The sequence below is a fragment of the Schistocerca nitens genome, chromosome 12, assembly GCF_023898315.1.
Source record: "Schistocerca nitens isolate TAMUIC-IGC-003100 chromosome 12, iqSchNite1.1, whole genome shotgun sequence".
NCBI lineage: Eukaryota > Metazoa > Arthropoda > Insecta > Orthoptera > Acrididae > Schistocerca > Schistocerca nitens.
The window spans coordinates 65474398-65502054 of NC_064625.1; positions in this window are offsets into that span (position 1 = coordinate 65474398).

The following is a 27657-nucleotide window of genomic DNA, read 5'->3' on the forward strand; positions in this document are numbered from 1 at the left end:
ACCAGCTGACCCCGCTGTTGAGAACAAACACTTAACCACATTTCATGATTCAAATACATTACTCCACTGCGTAATTGGTGAGTATACGTGATAACGGTATCTATCAAATAAAGTACCTACCAAAAGACAGACGTCCCTCCCAATAACTCCAATAGACAGAATGCTGGGAGTGATGGTTCTTATCAGAGAAAATCACACTCGATGGTAGAGCAAACATAGAAGTCATCAAACGGAATCTCCCTGCTAAGAGGGAAGAAACATGTACCACAATATGTGCAGCACATTTGTTATTTTTGGTGACGATTGGAATAAGATTTTTAAAAATATAATGCAAATGAAGGAGATACCTAAACAAGAAGATTTATCACATTCCGAACATCCATTATTCAGTAAGGTGCATGTGGTGTCCCATCTGCACCAAAAACCCATTGAATGGAGAATCTGCTTTGTGGCCAAACAACTAGCTGACCCTGCTGTAAAGAACAAACACTTGACCAAATCTCACAATTCAAATACATTACTCCACTGTGAAATTGATGAATATAAGTGAGAACGGTATCAATCAAAAGAAGCACCTAGCAAAAGAAAGAAGTCTTTCCCAATAACTCCAATAGACAGAATGCTGGGAGTGATGGCTCTTATCAGACAAAATCACACACGATGGTAGAACAAACATAGCAGTCATCAAACGGAATGTCTCTGCTGAGGGGGAAGAAACATGTACCACAACTTGCGCAGCACATTGATTATTTTTAGTGACCATTGGAAAAAGATTTTTAAACATATAAATCAAATGAAGGAGATACCTAAAGAAGAAGATTTATCATATTTCAAACATCCGTTATTCATGTGGTGTCCCATCTACACCAAAAACCCATTGAATGGAGAATCTGCTTTGTGGCCATAAAACCAGCTGAACCTGCTGTAGAGAACAAACACTTAACCACATTTCACGATTCAAATACATTACTCCACTGTGAAATTGATGAATATAAGGGAGAACGGTATCAATCAAAAGAAGCACCCAGCAAAAGAGAGAAGTCTTTCCCAATAACTGCAATAGACAGAATGTTGAGAGTGCTGGTGCTTATCGACAAAATCACACTCGATGGTAGAACAAACATAGCAGCCATCAAACAGAATCTCCCTGCTGTGAGGGAAGAAACATGTACCACAATTTGTGCAGCACATTTAATATTTTTAGTGACCATTGGAATAAGATTATTAAACATATAAAGCAAATGAAGGAGATACCTAAACAAGAAGATTTATCACATTCCGAACATCCATTATTCAGTAAGGTGCATGTGGTGTCCCATCTGCACCAAAAACCCACTGAATGGAGAATCTGCTTTGTGGCCAAACAACCAGCTAACCCTGCTGTAAAGAACAAACACTTAACCACATTTCACGATTCAAATACATTACTCCACTATGAAATTGACGAATATAAGTGAGAACGGTACCAATCAAAAGAAGCACCTAGCAAAAGGAAGAAGTCTTTCCCAATAACTCCAATAGACAGAATGCTGGGAGTGATGGCTCTTATCAGACAAAATCACACACGATGGTAGAGCAAACATAGCAGTCATCAAACGGAATGTCTCTGCTGAGGGGGAAGAAACATGTACCATAACTTGTGCAGCACATTGATTATTTTTAGTGACCATTGGAAAAAGATTTTTAACCATATAAAGCAAATGAAGGACATACCTAAAGAAGAAGATTTATCATATTTCAAACATCCCTTATTCATGTGGTGTCCCATCTGCACCAAAAACCCATTGAATGGAGAATCTGCTTTGTGGCCATACAACCAGCTGACCCTGCTGTAGAGAACAAATACTTAACCACATTTCACGATTCAAATACATTACTCCACTGTGAAATTGATGAATATAAGTGATAACGGTATCAATCAAAAGAAGAACCTAGCTAAAGAAAGAAGTCTTTCCCAATAACTGCAATAGACAAAATGCTGGGAGTGATGGTTCTTATCAGACAAAATCACACTCGATGGTAGAACAAACATAGCAGTCATCAAATGGAATCTCCCTGCTGTGAGGGAAGAAACATGAACCACAATTTGTGCAGCACATTTATTATTTTTAGCGACCATTGAAATAAGATTTTTAAACATGTAAAGCAAACGAAGGAGATACCAAAACAAGAAGCTTTATCACTTTCCGAACATCCCTTATTCAGTAAGGTGCACATGGTGTCCCATCTGCCCAAAACCCCATTGAATGGAGAATCTGTTTTGTGGCCAAACAACCAGCTGACCCTGCTGTAAAGAACAAACAGTTAACCACATTTCACGATTCAAATACATTACTCCACTGTGAAATTGACGAATATAAGTGAGAACGGTATCAATCAAAAGAAGCACCTAGCAAAAGGAAGAAGTCTTTCTCAATAACTCCAATAGACAGAATGCTGGGAGTGATGGCTCTTATCAGACAAAATCACACACGATGGTAGAGCAAACATAGCAGTCATCAAACGGAATATCGCTGCTGAGGGGGAAGAAACATGTACCACAACTTGTGCAGCACATTGATTAGTTTTAGTGACCATTGGAAAAAGATTTTTAAACATATAAAGCAAATGAAGGAAATACCTAAAGAAGAGGATTTATCATATTTCAAACATCCCTTATTCATGTGGTGTCTCATCTGCACCAAAAGCCCATTGAATGGAGAATCTGCTTTGTGGCCATACAACCAGCTGACCCTGCTGTAGAGAACAAACACTTAACCACATTTCACGATTCAAATACATTACTCCACTGTGAAATTGATGAATATAAGTGAGAACGGTATCAATCAAAAGAAGCACCCAGGAAAAGAGAGAAGTCTTTCACAATAACTGCAATAGACAGAATGTTGAGAGTGCTGGTGCTTATCAGACAAAATCACACTCGATGGTAGAGCAAACATAGCAGTCATCAAACGGAATCACACTGCTAAGAGGGAAGAAACATGTACCACAACTTGTGCAGCACATTGATTATTTTTAGTGACCATTGGAATAAGATTTTTAAACATATAAAGCAAATGAACGAGATACCTAAACAAGAAGGTTTATCACATTCCGAACATCCGTTATTCAGTAAGGTGTATGTGGTGTCCCATCTCCAACAAAAACCCACTGAATGGAGAATCTGCTTTGTGGCCATATAACCGGCTGACCCTGCTGCAAAGAACAAACACTTAACCACATTTCACGATTCAAATACATTACTCCACTGTGAAATTGATGAATATAAGTGATAACGGTATCAATCAAAAGAAAACCTAGCTAAAGAAAGAAGTCTTTCCCAATAACTGCAATAGACAAAATGCTGGGAGTGATGGTTCTTATCAGACAAAATCACACTCGATGGTAGAACAAACATAGCAGTCATCAAACGGAATCTCCCTGCTGCGAGGGAAGAAACGTGTACAACAATTTGTGCAGCACATTTATTATTCTTAGCAACCATTGGAATAAGATTTTTAAACATGTAAAGCAAATGAAGGAGATACCTAAACAAGAAGATTTATCACATTCCGAACATGCCTTATTCAGTAAGGTGCACGTGGTGTCCCATCTCCAACAAAAACCCATTGAATGCAGAATCTTCTTTGAGGCCATACAACCAGCTGGCCCTGCTGTAAAGAACAAACACTTAACCACATTTCACGATTCAAATACATTACTCCACTGTGAAATTGATGAGTATAAGTGATAACGGTATCAATCAAAAGAAGCACCTAGCAAAAGAAAGAATTTTTTCCCAACAACTCCAATAGACAGAATGCTGGGACTGATGGTTCTCATCAGACAAAATCACAATTGATGGTAGAACAAACATAGCAGTCATCAAACAGAATCTCCCTGCTGAGAGGGAAGAAACATGTACCACAATTTGTGCAGCACATTTATTATTTTTAATGACAATTGGAATAAGATTATTAAACATATAAATCAAATGAAGGAGATACCTAAACAAGAAGATTTATCACATTCCGAACATCCCTTATTCAGTAAGGTGCATGTGGAGTCCCATCTGCACCAAAAACCCATTGAATGGAGAATCTGCTTTGTGGCCATACAACCAGATGACCCTGCTGTAAAGAAGCAACACTTAACCACATTTCACGATTCAAATACATTACTCCACTGTGAAATTGATTAATATAAGTGAGAACGGTATCAATATAAAGAAGCACTTAGCAAAAGAAAGAAGTCTTTCCCAATAACTCCATTAGACACAATGCTGGGAGCGATGGCTCTTATCAGACAAAATCACACACGATGGTAGAGCAAACATAGCAGTCAACAAACGGAATGTCACTGCTGAGAGGGAAGAAACATGTACCACAATTTGTGCAGCAGACTGATTATTTTTAGTGACCATTGGAATAAGATTATTAAACATATAAAGCAAATGAAGGAGATACCTAAACAAGAAGATTTATCAATGTTCGAACATCCGTTATTCAGTAAGGTGTATGTGGTGTCCCATCTCCAACAAAAACCCATTGAATGCAGAATCTGCTTTGAGGCCATACAACCAGCTGACCCTGCTGTAATGAACAAACTCTTAACCACATTTCACGAATCAAATACATTACTCCACTGTGAAATTGATGAGTATAAGTGATAACGGTATCAATCAAATGAAGCACCTAGCAAAAGAAAGAATTTTTTCCCAACAACTCCAATAGACAGAATGCTGGGAGTGATGGTTCTTATCAGACAAAATCACACTCGATGGTAGAACAAAAATAGCAGTCATCAAACGGAATCTCCCTGCTGAGAGGGAAGAAACATGTACCACAATTTGTGCAGCACATTTATTATTTTTAGTTACCATTGGATTAAGATTTTTAAACATATAAAGCAAATGAAGGAGATACTTAAACAAGAAGATTTATCACATTCCGAACATCCATTATTCAGTAAGGTGCATGTGGTGTCCCATCTGCACCAAAAACCCATTGAATGGAAAATCTGCTTTGTGGCCAAACAACCAGCTGCCCATGCTGTAAAGAACAAACACTTAACCATATTTCACGATTCAAATACATTACTCCACTGTGAAATTGACGAATATAAGTGAGAACGGTATCAATCAAAAGAAGCACCTAGCAAAAGGAAGAAGTCTTTCCCAATAACTCCAATAGACAGAATGCTGGGAGTGATGGCTCTTATCAGACAAAATCACACACGATGGTAGAGCAAACATAGCAGTCATCAAACGGAATGTCTCCGCTGAGGAGGAAGAAACATGTACCACAACTTGTGCAGCACATTGATTATTTTTAGTGACCATTGGAAAAAGATTTTTAAACATATAAATCAAATGAAGGAGATACCTAAAGAAGAAGATTTATCATATTTCAAACATCCGTTATTCATGTGGTGTCCCATCTACACCAAAAACCCATTGAATGGAGAATCTGCTTTGTGGCCATACAAGTAGCTGACCCTGCTGTAGAGAACAAACACTTAACCACATTTCACGATTCAAATACATTACTCCACTGTGAAATTGATGAATATAAGTGATAACGCTATCAATCAAAAGAAGCACCTAGCAAAAGAAAGAAGTCTTTCCCAATAACTCCAATAGACAGAATGCTGGGAGTGATGGTTCTTATCAGATAAAATCACACACGATGATAAGGCAAACATAGCAGTCATCACACGGAATGACACGGCTGAGAGGGAAGAAACATGTACCACAATTTGTGCAGCACATTTATTATTTTTAGTGACCACTGGAATAAGATTTTTAAACACATAAAGCAAATGAAGTAGATACCTAAACAAGAAGATTTATCAAATTCCGAACATCCGTTACTCAGTAAGGTGCATGTAGTGTCCCATCTGCACCAAAAACCCATTGAATGCAGAATCTGCTCTGAGGTCATACAACCAGCTGACCCTGCTGCAAAGAACAAACACTTAACCACATTTCACGATTCAAATTCATTACTCCACAGTGAAATTGATGAATATAAGTGATAACGGTATCAATCAAAAGAAAACCTAGCTAAAGAAAGAAGTCTTTCCCAATAACTGCAATAGACAAAATGCTGGGAGTGATGGTTCTTATCAGACAAAATCACACTCGATGGTAGAACAAACATAGCAGTCATCAAACGGAATCTCCCTGCTGCGAGGGAAGGAACGTGTACAACAATTTGTGCAGCACATTTATTATTATTAGCGACCATTGGAATAAGATTTTTAAACATGTAAAGCAAGTGAAGGAGATACCTAAACAAGAAGATTTATCACATTCCGAACATCCATTATTCAGTAAGGTGCATGTGGTGTCCCATCTGCACCAAAAACCCATTCAATGGAGAATCTGCTTTGTGGCCAAACAACCAGCTGACCCTGCTGTAAAGAACAAACACTTAACCACATTTCACGATTCAAATACATTAGTCCACTGTGAAATTGATGAATATAAGTAAGAACGGTATCAATCAAAAGAAGCACCTAGCAAAAGAATTAAGTCTTTCCCAATAACTTTAATAGACAGAATGCTGTGAGTGATGGCTCTTATCAGACAAAATCACACACGATGGTAGAGCAAACATAGCAGTGATCAAACGGAATGTCTCTGCTGAGGGGGAAGAAACATGTACCACAACTTGTGCAGCACATTGATTATTTTTAAAGACCATTGGAAAAAGATTTATAAACATATAAAGCAAATGAAGGAGTTACCTAAAGAAGAAGATTTATCATATTTCAAACATCCCTTATTCATGTGGTTTCCCATTTGCACCAAAAACCCATTGAATGGAGAATCTGCTTTGTGGCCATACAACCAGCTGACCCTGCTGTAGAGAACAAACACTTAACCACACTTCACGATTCAAATACATTACTCCACTGTGAAATTGATTAATATAAGTGAGAAAGGTATCAATATAAAGAAGCACTTAGCAAAAGAAAGAAGTCTTTCCCAATAACTCCATTAGACACAATGCTGGGAGTGATGGCTCTTATCAGACAAAATCACACACGATGGTAGAGCAAACATAGCAGTCAACAAACGGAATGTCACTGCTGAGAGGGAAGAAACATGTACCACAATTTGTGCAGCACACTGATTATTTTTAGTGACCATTGGAATAAGATTATTAAACATATAAAGCAAATGAAGGAGATACCTAAACAAGAAGATTTATCAATGTCCAAACATCCGTTATTCAGTAAGGTGTATGTGGTGTCCCATCTCCAACAAAAACCCATTGAATGCAGAATCTGCTTTGAGGCCATACAACCAGCTGACCCTGCTGTAATGAACAAACTCTTAACCACATTTCACGAATCAAATACATTACTCCACTGTGAAATTGATGAGTATAAGTGATAAAGGTATCAATCAAATGAAGCACCTAGCAAAAGAAAGAATTTTTTCCCAACAACTCAGATAGACAGAATGCTGGGAGTGATGGTTCTTATGAGACAAAATCACACTCGATGGTAGAACAAACATAGCAGTCATCAAACGGAATCTCCCTGCTGAGAGAGAAGAAACATGTACCACAATTTGTGCAGCACATGTATTATTTTTAGTTACCATTGGATTAAGATTTTTAAACATATTAAGCAAATGAAGCAGATACCTAAACAAGAAGATTTATCACATTCCGAACATGCCTTATTCAGTAAGGTGCACGTGGTGTCCCATCTGCACCAAAAACCCATTGAATGGAGAATCTGCTTTGTGGCCATACAACCAGCTGACCCTGCTGTAGAGAACAAACACTTAACCACATTTCACGATTCAAATACATTACTCCACTGATTAATGGTTCTTATCAGACAAAATCACACTCGATGGTAGAACAAACATAGCAGTCATCAAACAGAATCTCCCTGCTGTGAGGGAAGAAACATGTACCACAATTTGGGCAGCACATTTATTATTTTTAGTGACCATTGGAATAAGATTATTAAACATATTAAGCAAATGAAGGAGATACCTAAACAAGAAGATTTATCACATTCCGAACATCCATTATTCAGTAAGGTGCATGTGGTGTCCCATCTGCACCAAAAACCCATTGAATGGAAAATCTGCTTTGTGGCCAAACAACCAGCTGCCCCTGCTGTAAAGAACAAACACTTAACCACATTTCACGATTCAAATACATTACTCCACTGTGAAATTGACGAATATAAGTGAGAACGGTATCAATCAAAAGAAGCACCTAGCAAAAGGAAGAAGTCTTTCCCAATAACTCCAATAGACTGAATGCTGGGAGTGATGGCTCTTATCAGACAAAATCACACACGATGGTAGAGCAAACATAGCAGTCATCAAACGGAATGTCTCTGCTGAGGGGGAAGAAACATGTACCACAACTTGTGCAGCACATTGATTATTTTTAGTGACCATTGGAAAAAGATTTTTAAACATATAAAGCCAATGAAAGAGACACCTAAAGAAGAAGATTTATCATATTTCAAACATCCGTTATTCATGTGGTGACACATCTGCACCAAAAACCCATTGAATGGAGAATCTGCTTTGTGGCCATACAACCAGCTGACCCTGCTGTAGAGAACAAACACTTAACCACATTTCACGATTCAAATACATTACTCCACTGTGAAATTGATGAATATAAGTGATAACGGTATCAATCAAAAGAAGCACCCAGCAAAAGAGAGAAGTCTTTCCCAATAACTGCAATAGACAGAATGTTGAGAGTGCTGGTGCTTATCAGACAAAATCACACTCAATGGTAGAGCAAACATAGCAGTCATCAAACGGAATCACACTGCTAAGAGGGAAGAAACATGTACTACAACTTGTGCAGCACATTGATTATTTTTAGTGACCATTGGAATAAGATTTTTAAACATATAAAGCAAACGAACGAGATACCTAAACAAGAAGGTTTATCACATTCCGAACATCCGTTATTCAGTAAGGTGCAGGTGGTGTCCCATCTGCACCAAAAACCCATAGAATGAAGAATCTGCCTTGTGGCCATAAAGCCAGCTGACCCTGCTGTTGAGAACAAACACTTAACCACATTTCAAAATTCAAATACATTACTCCACTGTGAAATTGATGAATATAAGTGAGAACGGTATCAATCAAAAGAAGCACCTAGCAAAAGAAAGAAGTCTTTCCCGATAACTCCAATAGACAGAATGCTGGGAGTGATGGTTCTTACCAGACAAAATCACACACGATGGTAGAGCAAACATAGCAGTCATCACACGGAATGTCACTGCTCAAAGGGAAGAAACATGTACCACATTTTGTGCAGCGCACTGATTATTTTTAGTGACCATTGGAATAAGATTTTTAAACATACAAAGCCAATGAAGGAGATACCTAAACAAGAAGGTTTATCACATTCCGAACATCCGTTATTCAGTAAGGTGTATGTGGTGTCCCATCTCCAACAAAAACCCACTGAATGGAGAATCTCCTTTGTGGCCATATAACCAGCTGACCCTGCTGTAAAGAACAAACACTTAACCACATTTCACGAAGCAAATACATTACTCCACTGTGAAATTGATGAATATAAGTGATAAGGGTATCAATCAAATGAAGCACCTAGCAAAAGAAAGAAGTCTTTCCCAATAACTGCAATAGAAAGAATGCTGGGAGTGGTGGTACTTATCCAACAAAATCACACTCGATGGTAGAACAAACATAGCAGTCATCAAACGGAATCTCCCCGCTGAGAGGGAAGAAACAAGTAGCACAATTTGTGCAGCACATTTATTATTTTTAGTGACCATTGGAATAAGATTTTTAAACACATAAAGCAAATGAAATAAATACCTAAACAAGAAGATTTATCAAATTCCGAACATCCGTTACTCAGTAAGGTGCATGTGGTGTCCCATCTGAACCAAAAACCCATTGAATGCAGAATCTGCTCTGAGGCCATACAACCAGCTGACCCTGCTGTAAAGACCAAACACTTAACCACATTTCACGAATCAAATACTGTGAAATTGATGAGTATAAGTGATAACGGTATCAATCAAAAGAAGCACCTAGCAAAAGAAAGAAGTCTTTCCCGATAACTCCAATAGACAGAATGCTGGGAGTGATGGTTCTTACCAGACAAAATCACACACGATGGAAGAGCAAACATAGCAGTCATCATACGGAATGTCACTACTGAAAGGGAAGAAACATGTACCACATTTTGTGCAGCGCACTGATTATTTTTAGTCACCATTGGAATAAGATTTTTAAACATATAAAGCCAATGAAGGAGATACCTAAACAGGAAGGTTTATCACATTCCGAACATCTGTTATTCAGTAAGGTGTATGTGGTGTCCCATCTCCAACAAAAACCCACTGAATGGAGAATCTCCTTTGTGGCCATATAACCAGCTGACCCTGCTGTAAAGAACAAACACTTAACCACATTTCACGATTCAAATACATTACTCCACTGTGAAATTGATGAGTATAAGTGATAACGGTATCAATCAAAAGAAGCACCTAGCAAAAGAAAGAATTTTTTCCCAACAACTCCAATAGACAGAGTGCTGGGAGTGATGGTTCTCATCAGACAAAATCACACTTGATGGTAGAACAAACATAGCAGTCATCAAACAGAGTCTCCCTGCTGAGAGGGAAGTAACATGTACCACAATTTGTGCAGCACATTTATTATTTTTAGTGACAATTGGAATAAGATTATTAAACATATAAAGCAAATGAAGGAGATACCTAAACAAGAAGATTTATCACATTCCGAACATCCCTTATTCAGTAAGGTGCATGTGGAGTCCCATCTGCACCAAAAACCCATTGAATGGAGAATCTGCTTTGTGGCCATACAACCAGCTGACCCTGCTGTAAAGAACAAACACTTAACCACATTTCACGATTCAAATACATTACTCCACTGTGAAATTGACGAATATAAGTGAGAACGGTATCAATCAAATGAAGCACCTAGCAAAAGAAAGAATTTTTTCCCAACAACTCCAATAGACAGAATGCTGGGAGTGATGGTTCTTATCAGACAAAATCACACTCTATGGTAGAACAAACATAGCAGTCATCAAACGGAATCTCCCTGCTGAGAGGGAAGAAACATGTACCACAATTTGTGCAGCACATTTATTTATTTATTTATTTATTTATTTATTTATTGTTCCGTGGGACCACATTAAGGAGAAGTCTCCATGGTCATGGAACGAGTCAATACATGAAATTATAACACGATTGTAGAAACAGATAAAATGAAATATAAGAAACATATTCTGGTGACAGGTCGTTAGTTTAAATAAAGAAAATCAATAATGTAACACTGGAATTTGCTTAATTTTTTAGCTCTTCCAGGAGCTCCTCGACAGAATAGAAGGAGTGAGCCACGAGGAAACTCTTCAGTTTAGACTTAAAAGTGTTTGGGCTACTGCTAAGATTTTTGAGTTCTTGTGGTAGCTTATTGAAAATGGATGCAGCAGAATACTGCACTCCTTTCTGCACAAGACTCAAGGAAGTGCATTCCACATGCAGATTTGATTTCTGCCTAGTATTAACTGAGTGAAAGCTGCTAACTCTTGGGAATAGGCTAATATTGCTAACAACAAACGACATTAAAGAAAATACATACTGTGAGGGCAATGTCAAAATTCCCAGACTATTGAATAGGGGTCGACAAGAGGTTTTCGAACTTACACCACACATAGCTCGAACAGCCCGTTTTTGAACCAGAAATACCCTTTTTGAATCAGTAGAATTACCCCAAAAAATAATACCATATGACATAAGCGTATGAAAATATGCGAAGTAGACTACTTTTCGTGTTGAAATGTCACTTATTTCAGATACTGTTCTAATGGTAAATAAAGCGGCATTTAGTTTTTGAACAAGATCCTGAACATGGGCTTTCCACAACAGCTTACTATCTATCCGTACGCCTAGGAACTTGAACTGTGCCGTCTCGCTTATAACATGCCCATTCTGTCTGATTAAAATATTAGTTCTTGTTGAATTGTGAGTTAGAAACTGTAAAAACTGAGTCTTACTGTGATTTAGCATCAAATTATTTTCCACAAGCCACGAACTTATTTCATGAACTACATTATTTGATAATGTTTCAATATTACACACAAGATCCTTCACTACCAAGCTGGTGTCATCAGCAAACAGGAATATTTTTGAATCACCGGTAATACTAGAAGGCATATCATTTATATAAATAAGAAACAGCAGTGGCCCCAGCACCGACCCTTGGGGAACGCCCCATTTAACAGTGCCCCATTGGGACTGAACATCATTACCACTCTCAATATTGCGGAGGATTACCTTCTGCTTTCTGTTCTTAAAGTAGGAGGCGAACCAATTGTAAGCTACTCCCCTTACTCCATAATGTTCCAACTTCTGCAGTAATATTTTGTGGTCAACACAGTCAAAAGCCTTCGTTAAATCAAAGAAAACACCTAACGTTCGCAACTTTTTATTTAATCCGTCCAAAACCTCACAGAGAAAAGAGACTATAGCATTTTCAGTTGTTAAGCCATTTCTAAAACCAAACTGAACATTTGACAGCAAATTATGTGAATTTAAATGCTCCAGTAACCTTGTATATACAACCCTCTCGATAACTTTAGCAAACACCGATGGCATAGAAATGGGTCTATAATTGTCAACATTATCCCTGTCTCCCTTTTTATAAAGTGGCTTCACTACCGAATACTTTAATCGGTCAGGAAACCGACCACTCCTAAGGGAAAAGTTACAGATATGGCTAAGTACTGGGCTAACATACATGGAACAATACTTCAGTATTCTGCTAGATACCCCGTCATATCCATGAGAGTTCTTGGTCTTTAGTGATTTAATTATTAACTCAATCTCCCTCTTGTCAGTATCATGGAGGAGCACTTCAGGTAACAGTCTCGGAACACTTTTTTCTAAGAGCGCTATATGATTCCCTGTTGGGACTAGGTTTCTATTTAGTTCACCTGCTATATTCAGAAAGTGATTATTAAATACTGTACATATATGCGACTTATCAGTAACATGGACATCCCCACTACGCACTGATCCTATATTCTCGACCTGTCTCTGCAGACCAGCCACTTCCTTTACGACTGACCATATGGTTTTAATTTTATCCTGAGACTTAGCTATTCTGTCTGCATACCACATACTTTTTGCTTTCCTAATAACTTTTTTAAGCACCTTACAATACTGTTTGTAATGGGCTGCTGCATTTAGATTTTGACTGTTTCTAACGTTTTGATATAATTGCCACTTTGTTCTACAAGATATTCTTATCCCTTTGGTCAGCCACCCAGGCTGCCTGTTTGTGCTAGTACCCTGTTTTGAACGTTCTAACGGAAAGCAACTTTCAAAGAGCACGAGAAAAGTCTTGAGGAAAGCATTATATTTATCGTCTACTGTATCAGCACTATAAACATCTTGCCACTCTTGTTCCTTGATAAGGCTTACAAAAGTCTGTACAGCAACTGGATCAGCTTTCCTAAAAAGTTGGTAACTATATTTAACATGTGTTGCAGCACAAAAATCTTTTAGACTTAAAATTTGTGCATCATGATCTGAAAGGCCATTCACCTTTTTGCTAACAGAATGCCCTTCTAGTAATGACGAATGAACAAAAATATTATTTTTAATTACCATTGGATTAAAATTTTTAAACATATAAAGCAAATGAAGGAGATACCTAAACAAGAAGATTTATCACATTCCGAACATGCCTTATTCAGTAAGGTGCACGTGGTGTCCCATCTGCACCAAAAACCCATTGAATGGAGAATCTGCTTTGTGGCCATACAACCAGCTGACCCTGCTGTAGAGAACAAACACTTAACCACATTTCACGATTCAAATACATTACTCCACTGATTAATGGTTCTTATCAGACAAAATCACACTCGATGGTAGAACAAACATAGCAGTCATCAAACAGAATCTCCCTGCTGTGAGGGAAGAAACATATACCACAATTTGTGCAGCACATTTATTATTTTTAGTGACCATTGGAATAAGATTATTAAACATATAAAGCAAATGAAGGAGATACCTAAACAAGAAGATTTATCACATTCCGAACATCCATTATTCAGTAAGGTGCATGAGGTGTCCCATCTGCACCAAAAACCCCTTGAATGGAAAATCTGCTTTGTGGCCAAACAACCAGCTGCCCCTGCTGTAAAGAACAAACACTTAACCACATTTCACGATTGAAATACATTACTCCACTGTGAAATTGACGAATATAAGTGAGAACGGTATCAATCAAAAGAAGCACCTAGCAAAAGGAAGAAGTCTTTCCCAATAACTGCAATAGAAAGAATGCTGGGAGTGGTGGTACTTATCCAACAAAATCACACTCGATGGTAGAACAAACATAGCAGTCATCAAACGGAATCTCCCCGCTGAGAGGGAAGGAACATGTACCACATTTTGTGCAGCACATTTATTATTTTTAGTGACCATTGGAATAAGATTTTTAAACATATAAAGCAAATGAAGGAGATACCTAAACAAGAAGATTTATCACATTCCGAACATGCCTTATTCAGTAAGGTGCACGTGGTGTCCCATCTGCACCAAAAACCCATTGAATGGAGAATCTGCCTTGTGGCCATACAACCAGCTGACCCTGCTGTAGAGAACAAACACTTAACCACATTTCACGATTCAAACACATTACTCCACAGATTAATGGTTCTTATCAGACAAAATCACACTCGATGGTAGAACAAACATAGCAGTCATCAAACAGAATCTCCCTGCTGTGAGGGAAGAAACATATACCACAATTTGTGCAGCACATTTATTATTTTTAGTGACCATTGGAATAAGATTATTAAACATATAAAGCAAATGAAGGAGATACCTAAACAAGAAGATTTATCACATTCCGAACATCCATTATTCAGTAAGGTGCATGAGGTGTCCCATCTGCACCAAAAACCCCTTGAATGGAAAATCTGCTTTGTGGCCAAACAACCAGCTGCCCCTGCTGTAAAGAACAAACACTTAACCACATTTCACGATTGAAATACATTACTCCACTGTGAAATTGACGAATATAAGTGAGAACGGTATCAATCAAAAGAAGCACCTAGCAAAAGGAAGAAGTCTTTCCCAATAACTGCAATAGAAAGAATGCTGGGAGTGGTGGTACTTATCCAACAAAATCACACTCGATGGTAGAACAAACATAGCAGTCATCAAACGGAATCTCCCCGCTGAGAGGGAAGGAACATGTACCACAATTTGTGCAGCACATTTATTATTTTTAGTGACCATTGGAATAAGATTATTAAACATATAAAGCAAATGAAGGAGATACCTAAACAAGAAGATTTATCACATTCCGAACATCCATTATTCAGTAAGGTGCATGAGGTGTCCCATCTGCACCAAAAACCCCTTGAATGGAAAATCTGCTTTGTGGCCAAACAACCAGCTGCCCCTGCTGTAAAGAACAAACACTTAACCACATTTCACGATTGAAATACATTACTCCACTGTGAAATTGACGAATATAAGTGAGAACGGTATCAATCAAAAGAAGCACCTAGCAAAAGGAAGAAGTCTTTCCCAATAACTGCAATAGAAAGAATGCTGGGAGTGGTGGTACTTATCCAACAAAATCACACTCGATGGTAGAACAAACATAGCAGTCATCAAACAGAATCTCCCTGCTGTGAGGGAAGAAACATATACCACAATTTGTGCAGCACATTTATTATTTTTAGCGACCATTGAAATAAGATTTTTAAACATGTAAAGCAAATGAAGGAGATACTGAAACAAGAAGCTTTATCACTTTCCGAACATCCCTTATTCAGTAAGGTGCACATGGTGTCCAATCTGCCCAAAACCCCATTGAATGCAGAATCTGCTTTGTGGCCAAACAACCAGCTGACCCTGCTGTAAAGAACAAACACTTGACCTAATTTCACGATTCAAATACATTACTCCACTGTGAAATTGATGAATATAAGTGACAACGGTATCAATCAAAAGAAGCACCTAGCAAAAGAAAGAAGTCTTTCCCAATAACTCCAATAGACAGAATGCTGGGAGTGATGGCTCTTATCAGACAAAATCACACTCGATGGTAGAACAAACATAGCAGTCATCAAACGGAATCTCCCTGCTATGAGGGAAGAAACGTGTACAACAGTTTGTGCAGCACATTTATTATTTTTAGCGACCATTGGAATAAGATTTTTAAACATGTAAAGCAAATGAAGGAGATACCTAAACAAGAAGATTTATCACATTCCGAACATGCGTTATTCAGTAAGGTGCACGTGGTGTCCCATCAGCACCAAAAACCCATTGAATGCAGAATCTGCCTTGTGGCCATAAAACCAGCTGACCCTGCTGTTGAGAACAAACACTTAACCTCATTTCATGATTCAAATACATTACTCCACTGTGAAATTGATGAATATAAGTGATAATGGTATCAATCAAATGAATCACCTAGCGAAAGAAAGAAGTCTTTCAAAATAACTGCAATAGACAGCATGCTGGGAGTGGTGGTACTTATCCAAGAAAATCACACTCGATGGTAGAACAAACATAGCAGTCATCAAACGGAATCTCCCCGCTGAGAGGGAAGAAACATGTACCACAATTTGTGCAGGACATTTATTATTTTTAGTGACCATTGGAATAAGATTTTTAAACATATAAAGCAATTGAAATAGATACCTAAACAAGAAGATTTATCAAATTCCGAACATCCGTTATTTAGTAAGGTGTATGTGGTGTCCCATCTCCAACAAAAACCCGTTGATTGCAGAATCTGCTTTGAGGCCATACAACCAGCTGACCCTGCTGTAAAGAACAAACACTTAACCACATTTCGCGATTCAAATACATTACTCCACTGTGAAATTGATGAGTATAAGTGATAACGGTATCAATCAAAAGAAGAACCTAGCAAAAGAAAGTATTTTTTCCCAACAACTCCAATAGACAGAATGCTGGGAATGATGGTTCTCATCAGACAAAATCACACTCGATGGTAGAACAAACATAGCAGTCATCAAACAGAATCTCCCTGCTGAGAGGGAAGAAACATGTACCACAATTTGTGCAGCACATTTAATATTTTTAGTGACCATTGGAATAAGATTTTTAAACATGTAAAGCAAATGAAGCAGATACCTAAACAAGAAGCTTTATCACATTCCGAACTTCCGTTATTCAGTAAGGTGCACATGGTGTCCCATCTGCACCAAAAACCCATTGAATGGAGAATCTGCTTTGTGGCAATGAAACCAGCTGACCCTGCTGTAGAGAACAAACACTTAACCACATTTCACGATTCAACAACATTACTCCACTGTGAAACTGATGAATATAAGTGATAACGGTATCAATCAAATAATGTACCTACCAAAAGACTGAAGTCCTTCCCAATAACTCCAATAGACAGAATGCTGGGAGTGATGGTCCTTATCAGAGAAAATCACACTCGATGGTACAGCAAACATAGAAGTCATCAAACGGAATCTCCCTGCTATGAGGGAAGAAACGTGTACAACAATTTGTGCAGCACATTTATTATTTTTAGCGACCATTGGAATAAGATTTTTAAACATGTAAAGCAAATGAAGGAGATACCTAAACAAGAAGATTTATCACATTCCGAACATGCGTTATTCAGTAAGGTGCATGTGGTGTCCCATCTGCACCAAAAACCCATTGAATGGAGAATCTGCCTTGTGGCCATAAAACCAGCTGACCCCGCTGTTGAGAACAAACACTTAACCACATTTCATGATTCAAATACATTACTCCACTGCGTAATTGGTGAGTATACGTGATAACGGTATCTATCAAATAAAGTACCTACCAAAAGACAGACGTCCCTCCCAATAACTCCAATAGACAGAATGCTGGGAGTGATGGTTCTTATCAGAGAAAATCACACTCGATGGTAGAGCAAACATAGAAGTCATCAAACGGAATCTCCCTGCTGAGAGGGAAGAAACATGTACCACAATATGTGCAGCACATTTGTTATTTTTGGTGACGATTGGAATAAGATTTTTAAAAATATAATGCAAATGAAGGAGATACCTAAACAAGAAGATTTATCACATTCCGAACATCCATTATTCAGTAAGGTGCATGTGGTTTCCCATCTGCACCAAAAACCCATTGAATGGAGAATCTGCTTTGTGGCCAAACAACTAGCTGACCCTGCTGTAAAGAACAAACACTTGACCAAATCTCACAATTCAAATACATTACTCCACTGTGAAATTGATGAATATAAGTGAGAACGGTATCAATCAAAAGAAGCACCTAGCAAAAGAAAGAAGTCTTTCCCAATAACTCCAATAGACAGAATGCTGGGAGTGATGGCTCTTATCAGACAAAATCACACACGATGGTAGAACAAACATAGCAGTCATCAAACGGAATGTCTCTGCTGAGGGGGAAGAAACATGTACCACAACTTGCGCAGCACATTGATTATTTTTAGTGACCATTGGAAAAAGATTTTTAAACATATAAATCAAATGAAGGAGATACCTAAAGAAGAAGATTTATCATATTTCAAACATCCGTTATTCATGTGGTGTCCCATCTACACCAAAAACCCATTGAATGGAGAATCTGCTTTGTGGCCATACAACCAGCTGACCCTGCTGTAGAGAACAAATACTTAACCACATTTCACGATTCAAATACATTACTCCACTGTGAAATTGATGAATATAAGTGATAACGGTATCAATCAAAAGAAGAACCTAGCTAAAGAAAGAAGTCTTTCCCAATAACTGCAATAGACAAAATGCTGGGAGTGATGGTTCTTATCAGACAAAATCACACTCGATGGTAGAACAAACATAGCAGTCATCAAATGGAATCTCCCTGCTGTGAGGGAAGAAACATGAACCACAATTTGTGCAGCACATTTATTATTTTTAGCGACCATTGAAATAAGATTTTTAAACATGTAAAGCAAACGAAGGAGATACCGAAACAAGAAGCTTTATCACTTTCCGAACATCCCTTATTCAGTAAGGTGCACATGGTGTCCCATCTGCACCATAAACCCATTGAATGCAGAATTTGCTTTGAGGCCATACAACCAGCTGACCCTGCTGTAAAGAACAAACACTTAACCACATTTCACGATTCAAATACATTACTCCACTGTGAAATTGATGAATATAAGTGAGAATGGTATCAATCCAAAGAAGCACCTAGCAAAAGAAAGAAGCCTTTCCCAATAACTCCAATAGACAGAATGCTAGGAGTGATGGTTCTTATCAGACAAAATCACACACGATGGTAGATGAAACATAGCAGTCATCACACGATATGTCACCGCCGAGAGGGAAGAAACATGTACCACATTTTGTGCAGCACACTGATTATTTTTAGTGACCATTGGAATAAGATTTTTAAACATATAAAGCAAATGAAGGAGATGCCTAAACAAGAAGATCTATCATATTCCAAAACATCCCTTATCCATGTGGTGTCCCATCTGCACCAAAAACCCATTGAATGGAGAATCTGCATTGTTGCCATATAACCAGCTGACCCTGCTGCAAAGAACAAACACTTAACGACATTTCACGATTCAAATACATTACTCCTCTGTGAAATTGATGAATATAAGTGATAACGGTATCAATCAAAAGAAGCACCTAGCAAAAGAAAGAAGTCTTTCCCGATAACTCCAATAGACAGAATGCTGGGAGTGATGGCTCTTATCAGACAAGATCACACACGATGGTAGAACAAACACAGCAGTCATCAAACAGAATCTCCCTGCTGTGAGGGAAGAAACATGTACCACAATTTGTGCAGCACATTTATTATTTTTACTGACCATTGGAATAAGATATTTAAACATGTAAAGCAAATGAAGGAGATACCTAAACAAGAAGGTTTATCACATTCCGAACATCCGTTATTCAGTAAGGTGTATGTGGTGTCCCATCTCCAACAAAAACCCACTGAATGGAGAATCTGCTTTGTGGCCATAGAACCAGCTGATCCTGCTGCAAAGAACAAACACTTAACCACATTTCACGATTCAAATACATTACTCCACTGTGAAATTGATGAATATAAGTGATAAGGGTATCAATCAAAAGAAGAACCTAGCAAAAGAAAGAAGTCTTTCTCAATAACTGCAATAGACAGAATGCTGGGAGTGGTGGTACTTATCCAACAAAATCACACTCGATGGTAGAACAAACATAGCAGTCATCAAACATAATCTCCCCGCTGAGAGGGAAAAACATGTACCACAACTTGTGCAGCACATTTATTATTTTTAGTGACCATTGGAATAAGATTTTTAAACATATAAAGCAAATGAACGAGATACCTAAACAAGAAGGTTTATCACATTCCGAACATCCGTTATTCAGTAAGGTGCAGGTGGTGTCCCATCTGCACCAAAAACCCATTGAATGGAGAATCTGCCTTGTGGCCATAAAACCAGCTGACCCTGCTGTTGAGAACAAACACTTAACCACATTTCATGATTCAAATACATTACTCCTCTGTGAAATTGATGAATATAAGTGAGAACGGTATCAATATAAAGAAGCACTTAGCAAAAGAAAGAAGTCTTTCCCAATAACTCCAATAGACACAATGCTGGGAGTGATGGCTCTTATCAGACAAAATCACACACGATGGTTGAGCCAACATAGCAGTCATCAAACGGAATGTCACTGCTGAGAGGGAAGAAACATGTACCACAATTTGTGCAGCACACTGATTATTTTTAGTGACCATTGTAATAAGATTTTGAAACATATAAAGCAAATGAAGGAGATACCTAAACAAGAAGATTTATCACATTCCGAACATCCGTTATTCAGTAAGGTGCACGTGGTGTCCCATCTGCACCAAACACCAATTGAATGGAGAATCTGCTTTGTGGCCAAACAACCAGCTGACACTGCTGCAAAGAACATACACTTAACCACATTTCACGATTCAAATACATTACTCCACTGTGAAATTGATGAATATAAGTGAGAACGGTATCAATCAAAAGAAGCACCTAGCAAAAGAAAGAAGTCTTTCCCAATAACTCCAATAGACAGAATGCTGGGAGTGATGGCTCTTATCAGACAAAATCACACACGTAGGTAGAGCAGACATAGCAGGCATCAAACGGAATGTCTCTGCTGAGGGGGAAGAAACATGTACCACAACTTGTGCAGCACATTGATTATCTTTAGTGACCATTGGAAAAATATTTTTAAACATATAAAGCACATGAAGTAGATACCTAAACAAGAAAATTAATCCAATTTCGAACATCCGTTATTCAGTAAGGTGCATGTGGTGACCCATCAGCACCAAAAACCCATTGAATGCAGAATCTGCTTTGAGGCCATACAACCAGCTGACCCTGCTGTAAAGAACAAATGCTTAACCACATTTCACGCATCAAATACATTACTCCACTGTGAAATTGATGAGTATAAGTGATAACGGTATCAATCAAAAGAAGCACCTAGCAAAAGAATGAATTTTTTCCCAAGAACTCCAATAGACAGAATGCTGGGAGTGATGGTTCCTATCAGACAAAATCACACACGATGGTAGAGCAAACATAGCAGACATCAAACGGAAAGTCACTGCTGAGAGGGAAGAAACATGTACCACAATTTGTGCTGCACACTGATTATTTTTAGTGACCATTGGAATAAGATTATTAAACATATAAAGCAAATGAAAGAGATACCTAAACAAGAAGATTTATCAAATTCCGAACATCCGTTATTCAGTAAGGTGTATGTGGTGTCCCATCTCCAACAAAAACCCATTGAATGCAGAATCTGCTTTGAGGCCATACAACTAGCTGACCCTGCTGTAAAGAACAAACACTTAACCACATTCACGATTCAAATACATTACTCCACTGTGTAATTGATGAGTATAAGTGATAACGGTATCAATCAAAAGAAGCACCTAGCAAAAGAAAGAATTTTTTCCCAACAACTCCAATAGACAGAATGCTCGGAGTGAAGGTTCTTACCAGAAAAAATCACACACAATGGTAGAGCAAACAAAGCAGTCATCAAACGGAATGTCACTGCTGAGAGGGAAGAAACATGAACCACAATATGTGCAGCACATTTATTATTTTTAGTGACGATTGGAATAAGATTATTAAACATATAAAGCAAATGAAGGAGATACCTAAACAAGAAGATTTATCACATTCCGAACATCCATTATTCAGTAAGGTGCATGTGGTGTCCCATCTGCAACAAAAACCCATTGAATGGAGAATCTGCTTTGTGGCCAAACAACCAGCTGACACTGCTGTAAAGAACAAACACTTAACCACATTTCACGATTCAAATACATTACTCCACTGTGAAATTGATGAATATACGTGAGAACGGTATCAATCAAAAGAAGCACCTAGCAAAAGAAAGAAGAGTTCCCAATAACTCCAATAGACAGAATGCTGGGAGTGATGGCTCTTATCAGACAAAATCACACACGATGGTAGAGCAAACATAGCAGGCATCAAACGGAATGTCTCTGCTGCGGGGGAAGAAACATGTACCACAACTTGTGCAGCACATTGATTATTTTTAGTGCCCATTGGAAAAAGATTTTTAAACATATAAAGCAAATGAAGGAGATACCTACTGAAGAAGATATATCATATTTCAAACATCCCTTATTCATGTGGTGTCCCATCTACAACAAAAACCCATTGAATGGAGAATCTGCTTTGTGGCCATACAACCAGCAGACCCTGCTGTAGAGAACAAACACTTAACCACATTTAACGATTCAAATACATTACTCCCTGTGAAATTGATGAATATAAGTGATAACGGTATCAATCAAAAGAAGAACCTAGCTAAAGAAAGAAGTCTTTCCCAATAACTGCAATAGACAAAATGCTGGGAGTGATGGTTCTTATCAGACAAAATCACACTCGATGGTAGAACAAACTTAGCAGTCATCAAACGGAATCTCCCTGGTGTGATGGAAGAAACATGTACCACAATTTGTGCAGCACATTTATTATTTTTAGTGACCATTGGAATAAGATTTTTAAACATGTAAAGCAAATGAAGGAGATACCTAAAGAAAAAGCTTTATCACATTCCGAACTTCCGTTATTCAGTAAGGTGCACATGGTGTCCCATCTGCACCAAAAACCCATTGAATGGAGAATCTGCTTTGTGGCCATAAAACCATCTGACCCTGCTGTAGAGAACAAACACTTAACCACATTTCACGATACAAATACATTACTCCACTGTGAAATTGATGAATATAAGTGATAACGGTATCAATCAAATAAAGTACCTACCAAAAGACAGAAGTCCTTCCCAATAACTCCAATAGACAGAATGCTGGGTGTGATGGTTCTTATGAGACAAAATCACACTCGATGGTAGAGCAAACATAGAAGTCATCAAACGGAACTTCCCTGCTGAGAGGGAAGAAACATGTACCACAATTTGTGCAGCACATTTATTATTTTAAGTGACCATTGGAATAAGATTTTTAAACATGTAAAGCAAATGAAGGAGATACCTAAACAAGAAGCTTTATCACATTCCGAACTTCCGTTATTCAGTACGGTGCACATGGTGTCCCATCTGCACCAAAAACCCATTGAATGGAGAATCTGCTTTGTGGCCATAAAACCAGCTGACCCTGATGTAGAGAACAAACACTTAACCACATTTCACGATTCAATTACATTACTCCACTGTGAAATTGATGAATATAAGTGATAACGGTATCAATCAAAAGAATATCCTAGCTAAAGAAAGAAGTCTTTCCCAATAACTGCAATAGACAAAATGCTGGGAGTGATGGTTCTTATCAGACAAAATCACACTCGATGGTAGAACAAACATAGCAGTCATCAAACGGAATCTCCGTGCTGTGAGGGAAGGAACATGTACCACAATTTGTGCAGCACATTTATTATTTTTAGCGACCATTGGAATAAGATTTTTAAACATGTAAAGCAAATGAAGGAGATACCGAAACAAGAAGCTTTATCACTTCCCGAACATCCCTTATTCAGTAAGGTGCACATGGTGTCCCATCTGCACCAAAAACCCATTGATTGGAGAATCTGCTTTGTGGCCATAAAACCAGCTGACCCTGATGTAGAGAACAAACACTTAACCACATTTCACGATTCAATTACATTACTCCACTGTGAAATTGATGAATATAAGTGATAACGGTATCAATCAAAAGAATATCCTAGCTAAAGAAAGAAGTCTTTCCCAATAACTGCAATAGACAAAATGCTGGGAGTGATGGTTCTTATCAGACAAAATCACACTCGATGGTAGAACAAACATAGCAGTCATCAAACGGAATCTCCCTGCTGTGAGGGAAGAAACATGTACCACAATTTGTGCAGCACATTTATTATTTTTAGCGACCATTGGAAAAAGATTTTTAAACATGTAAAGCAAATGAAGGAGATACCGAAACAAGAAGCTTTATCACTTCCCGAACATCCCTTATTCAGTAAGGTGCACATGGTGTCCCATCTGCACCAAAAACCCATTGAATGGAGAATCTGCTTTGTGGCCATAAAACCATCTGACCCTGCTGTAGAGAACAAACACTTAACCACATTTCGTTATTCAAATAAATTACTCCACTGTGAAATTGATGAATATAAGTGATAATGGTATCAATCAACAGAAGCACCTAGCAAAAGAAAGAAGTCTTTCCCAATAACTCCAATAGACAGAATGCTGGGAGTGATGGTTCTTATGAGACAAAATCACACTCGATGGTAGAGCAAACATAGAAGTCATCAAACGGAATCTCCCTGCTGAGAGGGAAGAAACATGTACCACATTTTGTGCAGCACATTTATTATTTTTAGTGACCATTGGAATAAGATTTTTAAACATGTAAAGCAAATGAAGGAGATACCTAAACAAGAAGCTTTATCACATTCCGAACTTCCGTTATTCAGTACGGTGCACATGGTGTCCCATCTGCACCAAAAACCCATTGAATGGAGAATCTGCTTTGTGGCCATAAAACCAGCTGACCCTGATGTAGAGAACAAACACTTAACCACATTTCACGATTCAATTACATTACTCCACTGTGAAATTGATGAATATAAGTGATAACAGTATCAATCAAAAGAATATCCTAGCTAAAGAAAGAAGTCTTTCCCAATAACTGCAATAGACAAAATGCTGGGAGTGATGGTTCTTATCAGACAAAATCACACTCGATGGTAGAACAAACATAGCAGTCATCAAACGGAATCTCCCTGCTGTGAGGGAAGAAACATGTACCACAATTTGTGCAGCACATTTATTATTTTTAGCGACCATTGGAATAAGATTTTTAAACATATAAAGCAAATGAACGAGATACTTAAACAAGAAGGTTTATCACATTCCGAACATCCGTTATTCAGTAATGTGCAGGTGGTGTCCCATCTGCACCAAAAACCCATTGAATTGAGAATCTGCCTTGTGGCCATAAAACCAGCTGACCCTGCTGTAGAGAACAAACACTTAACCACATTTCATGATTCAAATACATTACTCCACTGTGAAATTGATGAATATAAGTGATAACGGTATCAATCAAAAGAAGCACCTAGCAAAAGAAAGAAGTCTTTCCCGATAACTCCTATAGACAGAATGCTGGGAGTGATGGTTCTTATCAGACAAAATCACACACGATGGTAGAGCAAACATAGCAGTCATCACACGGAATGTCACTGCTGAGAGGGAAGAAACATGTACCACATTTTGTGCAGCACATTTATTATTTTTAGTGACCATTGGAATCAGATTTATAAACATATAAAGCAAATGAAGGAGATACCTAAACAAGAAGGTTTATCACATTCCAAACATCCGTTATTCAGTAAGGTGTATGTGGTGTCCCATCTCCAACAAAAACCCACTGAATGGAGAATCTGCTTTGTGGCCATATAACCAGCTGACCCTGCTGTAAAGAACAAACACTTAACCATATTTCACGAATCAAATACATTACTCCACTGTGAAATAGATGAATATAAGTGATAAGGGTATCAATCATATGAAGCACCTAGCAAAAGAAAGAAGTCTTTCCCAATAACTGCAATAGAAAGAATGCTGGGAGTGGTGGTACTTATCCAACAAAATCACACTCGATGGTAGAACAAACATAGCAGTCATCAAACGGAATCTCCCCGCTGAGAGGGAAGAAACAAGTAGCACAATTTGTGCAGCACATTTATTATTTTTAGTGACCATTGGAATAAGATTTTTACACATGTAAAGCAAATGAAGGAGATACCTAAACAAGAAGCTTTATCACATTCCGAACTTCCGTTATTCAGTATGGTGCATGTGGTGTCCCTTCTGCACCAAAAATCCATTGAATGCAGAATCTGCTTTGAGGCCATACAACCAGCTGCCCCTGCTGTAAAGACCAAACACTTAACCACATTTCACGGATCAAATACATTACTCCAGTGTGAAATTGATGAGTATAAGTGATAACGGTATCAATCAAAAGAAAGCACCTAGCAAAAGAAAGAATTTTTTCCCAACAACTCCAATAGACAGAATGCTGGGAGTGATGGTTCTTATCAGACAAAATCACACTCGATGATGGAACAAACATAGCAGTCATCAAACAGAATCTCCCTCCTGTGATGGAAGAAATATGTACCACAATTAGTGCAGCACATTTATTATTTTTAATGACGATTGGAATAAGATTATTAAACATATAAAGCAAATGAAGGAGATACCTAAAGAAGAAGAATTATCATATTTCAAACATCCCTTATTCATGTGGTGTCCCATCTGCAATAAAAAACTCATTGAATGGAGAATATGCTTTGTGGCCATACAACCAGCGGACCCTGCTGTAGAGAACAAACACTTAACCACATTTCACGATTCAATTACATTACTCCACTGTGAAATTGACGAATATAAGTGATAACGGTATCAATCAAAAGAAGAACTTAGCTAAAGAAAGACGTCTTTCCCAATAACTGCAATAGACAAAATGCTGGGAGTGATGGTTTTTATCAGACAAAATCACACTCGATGGTAGAACAAACATCGCAGTCATCAAACGGAATCTCCCTGCTGTGAGGGAAGAAACATGTACCACAATTTGTGTAGCACATTTATGATTTTTAGCGGCCATTGGAATAAGATTTTTAAAAAAGTAAAGCAAATGAAGGAGATACCTAAACAAGAAGCTTTATCACTGTCCGAACTTCCGTTATTCAGTAAGGTGCACATGGTGTCCCATCTGCACCAAAACCCCATTGAATGGAGAATCTGCTTTGTGGCCATAAAACCAGCTGACCCTGCTGTAGAGAGCAAACACTTAACCACATTTAACGATTCAAATACATTACTCCACTGTGAAACTGATGAATATAAGTGATAACGGTATCAATCAAAAGAAGCACCTAGCAAAAGAAAGAAGTCTTTCCCAATAACTCCAATAGACAGAATGCTGGGAGTGATGGTTCTTATCAGACAAAATGACACTCGATGGTGGAACAAACATAGCAGTCATCAAACAGAATCTCCCTGCTGTGATGGAAGAAACATGTACCACAATTAGTGCAGCACATTTATTATTTTTAATGACGATTGGAATAAGATT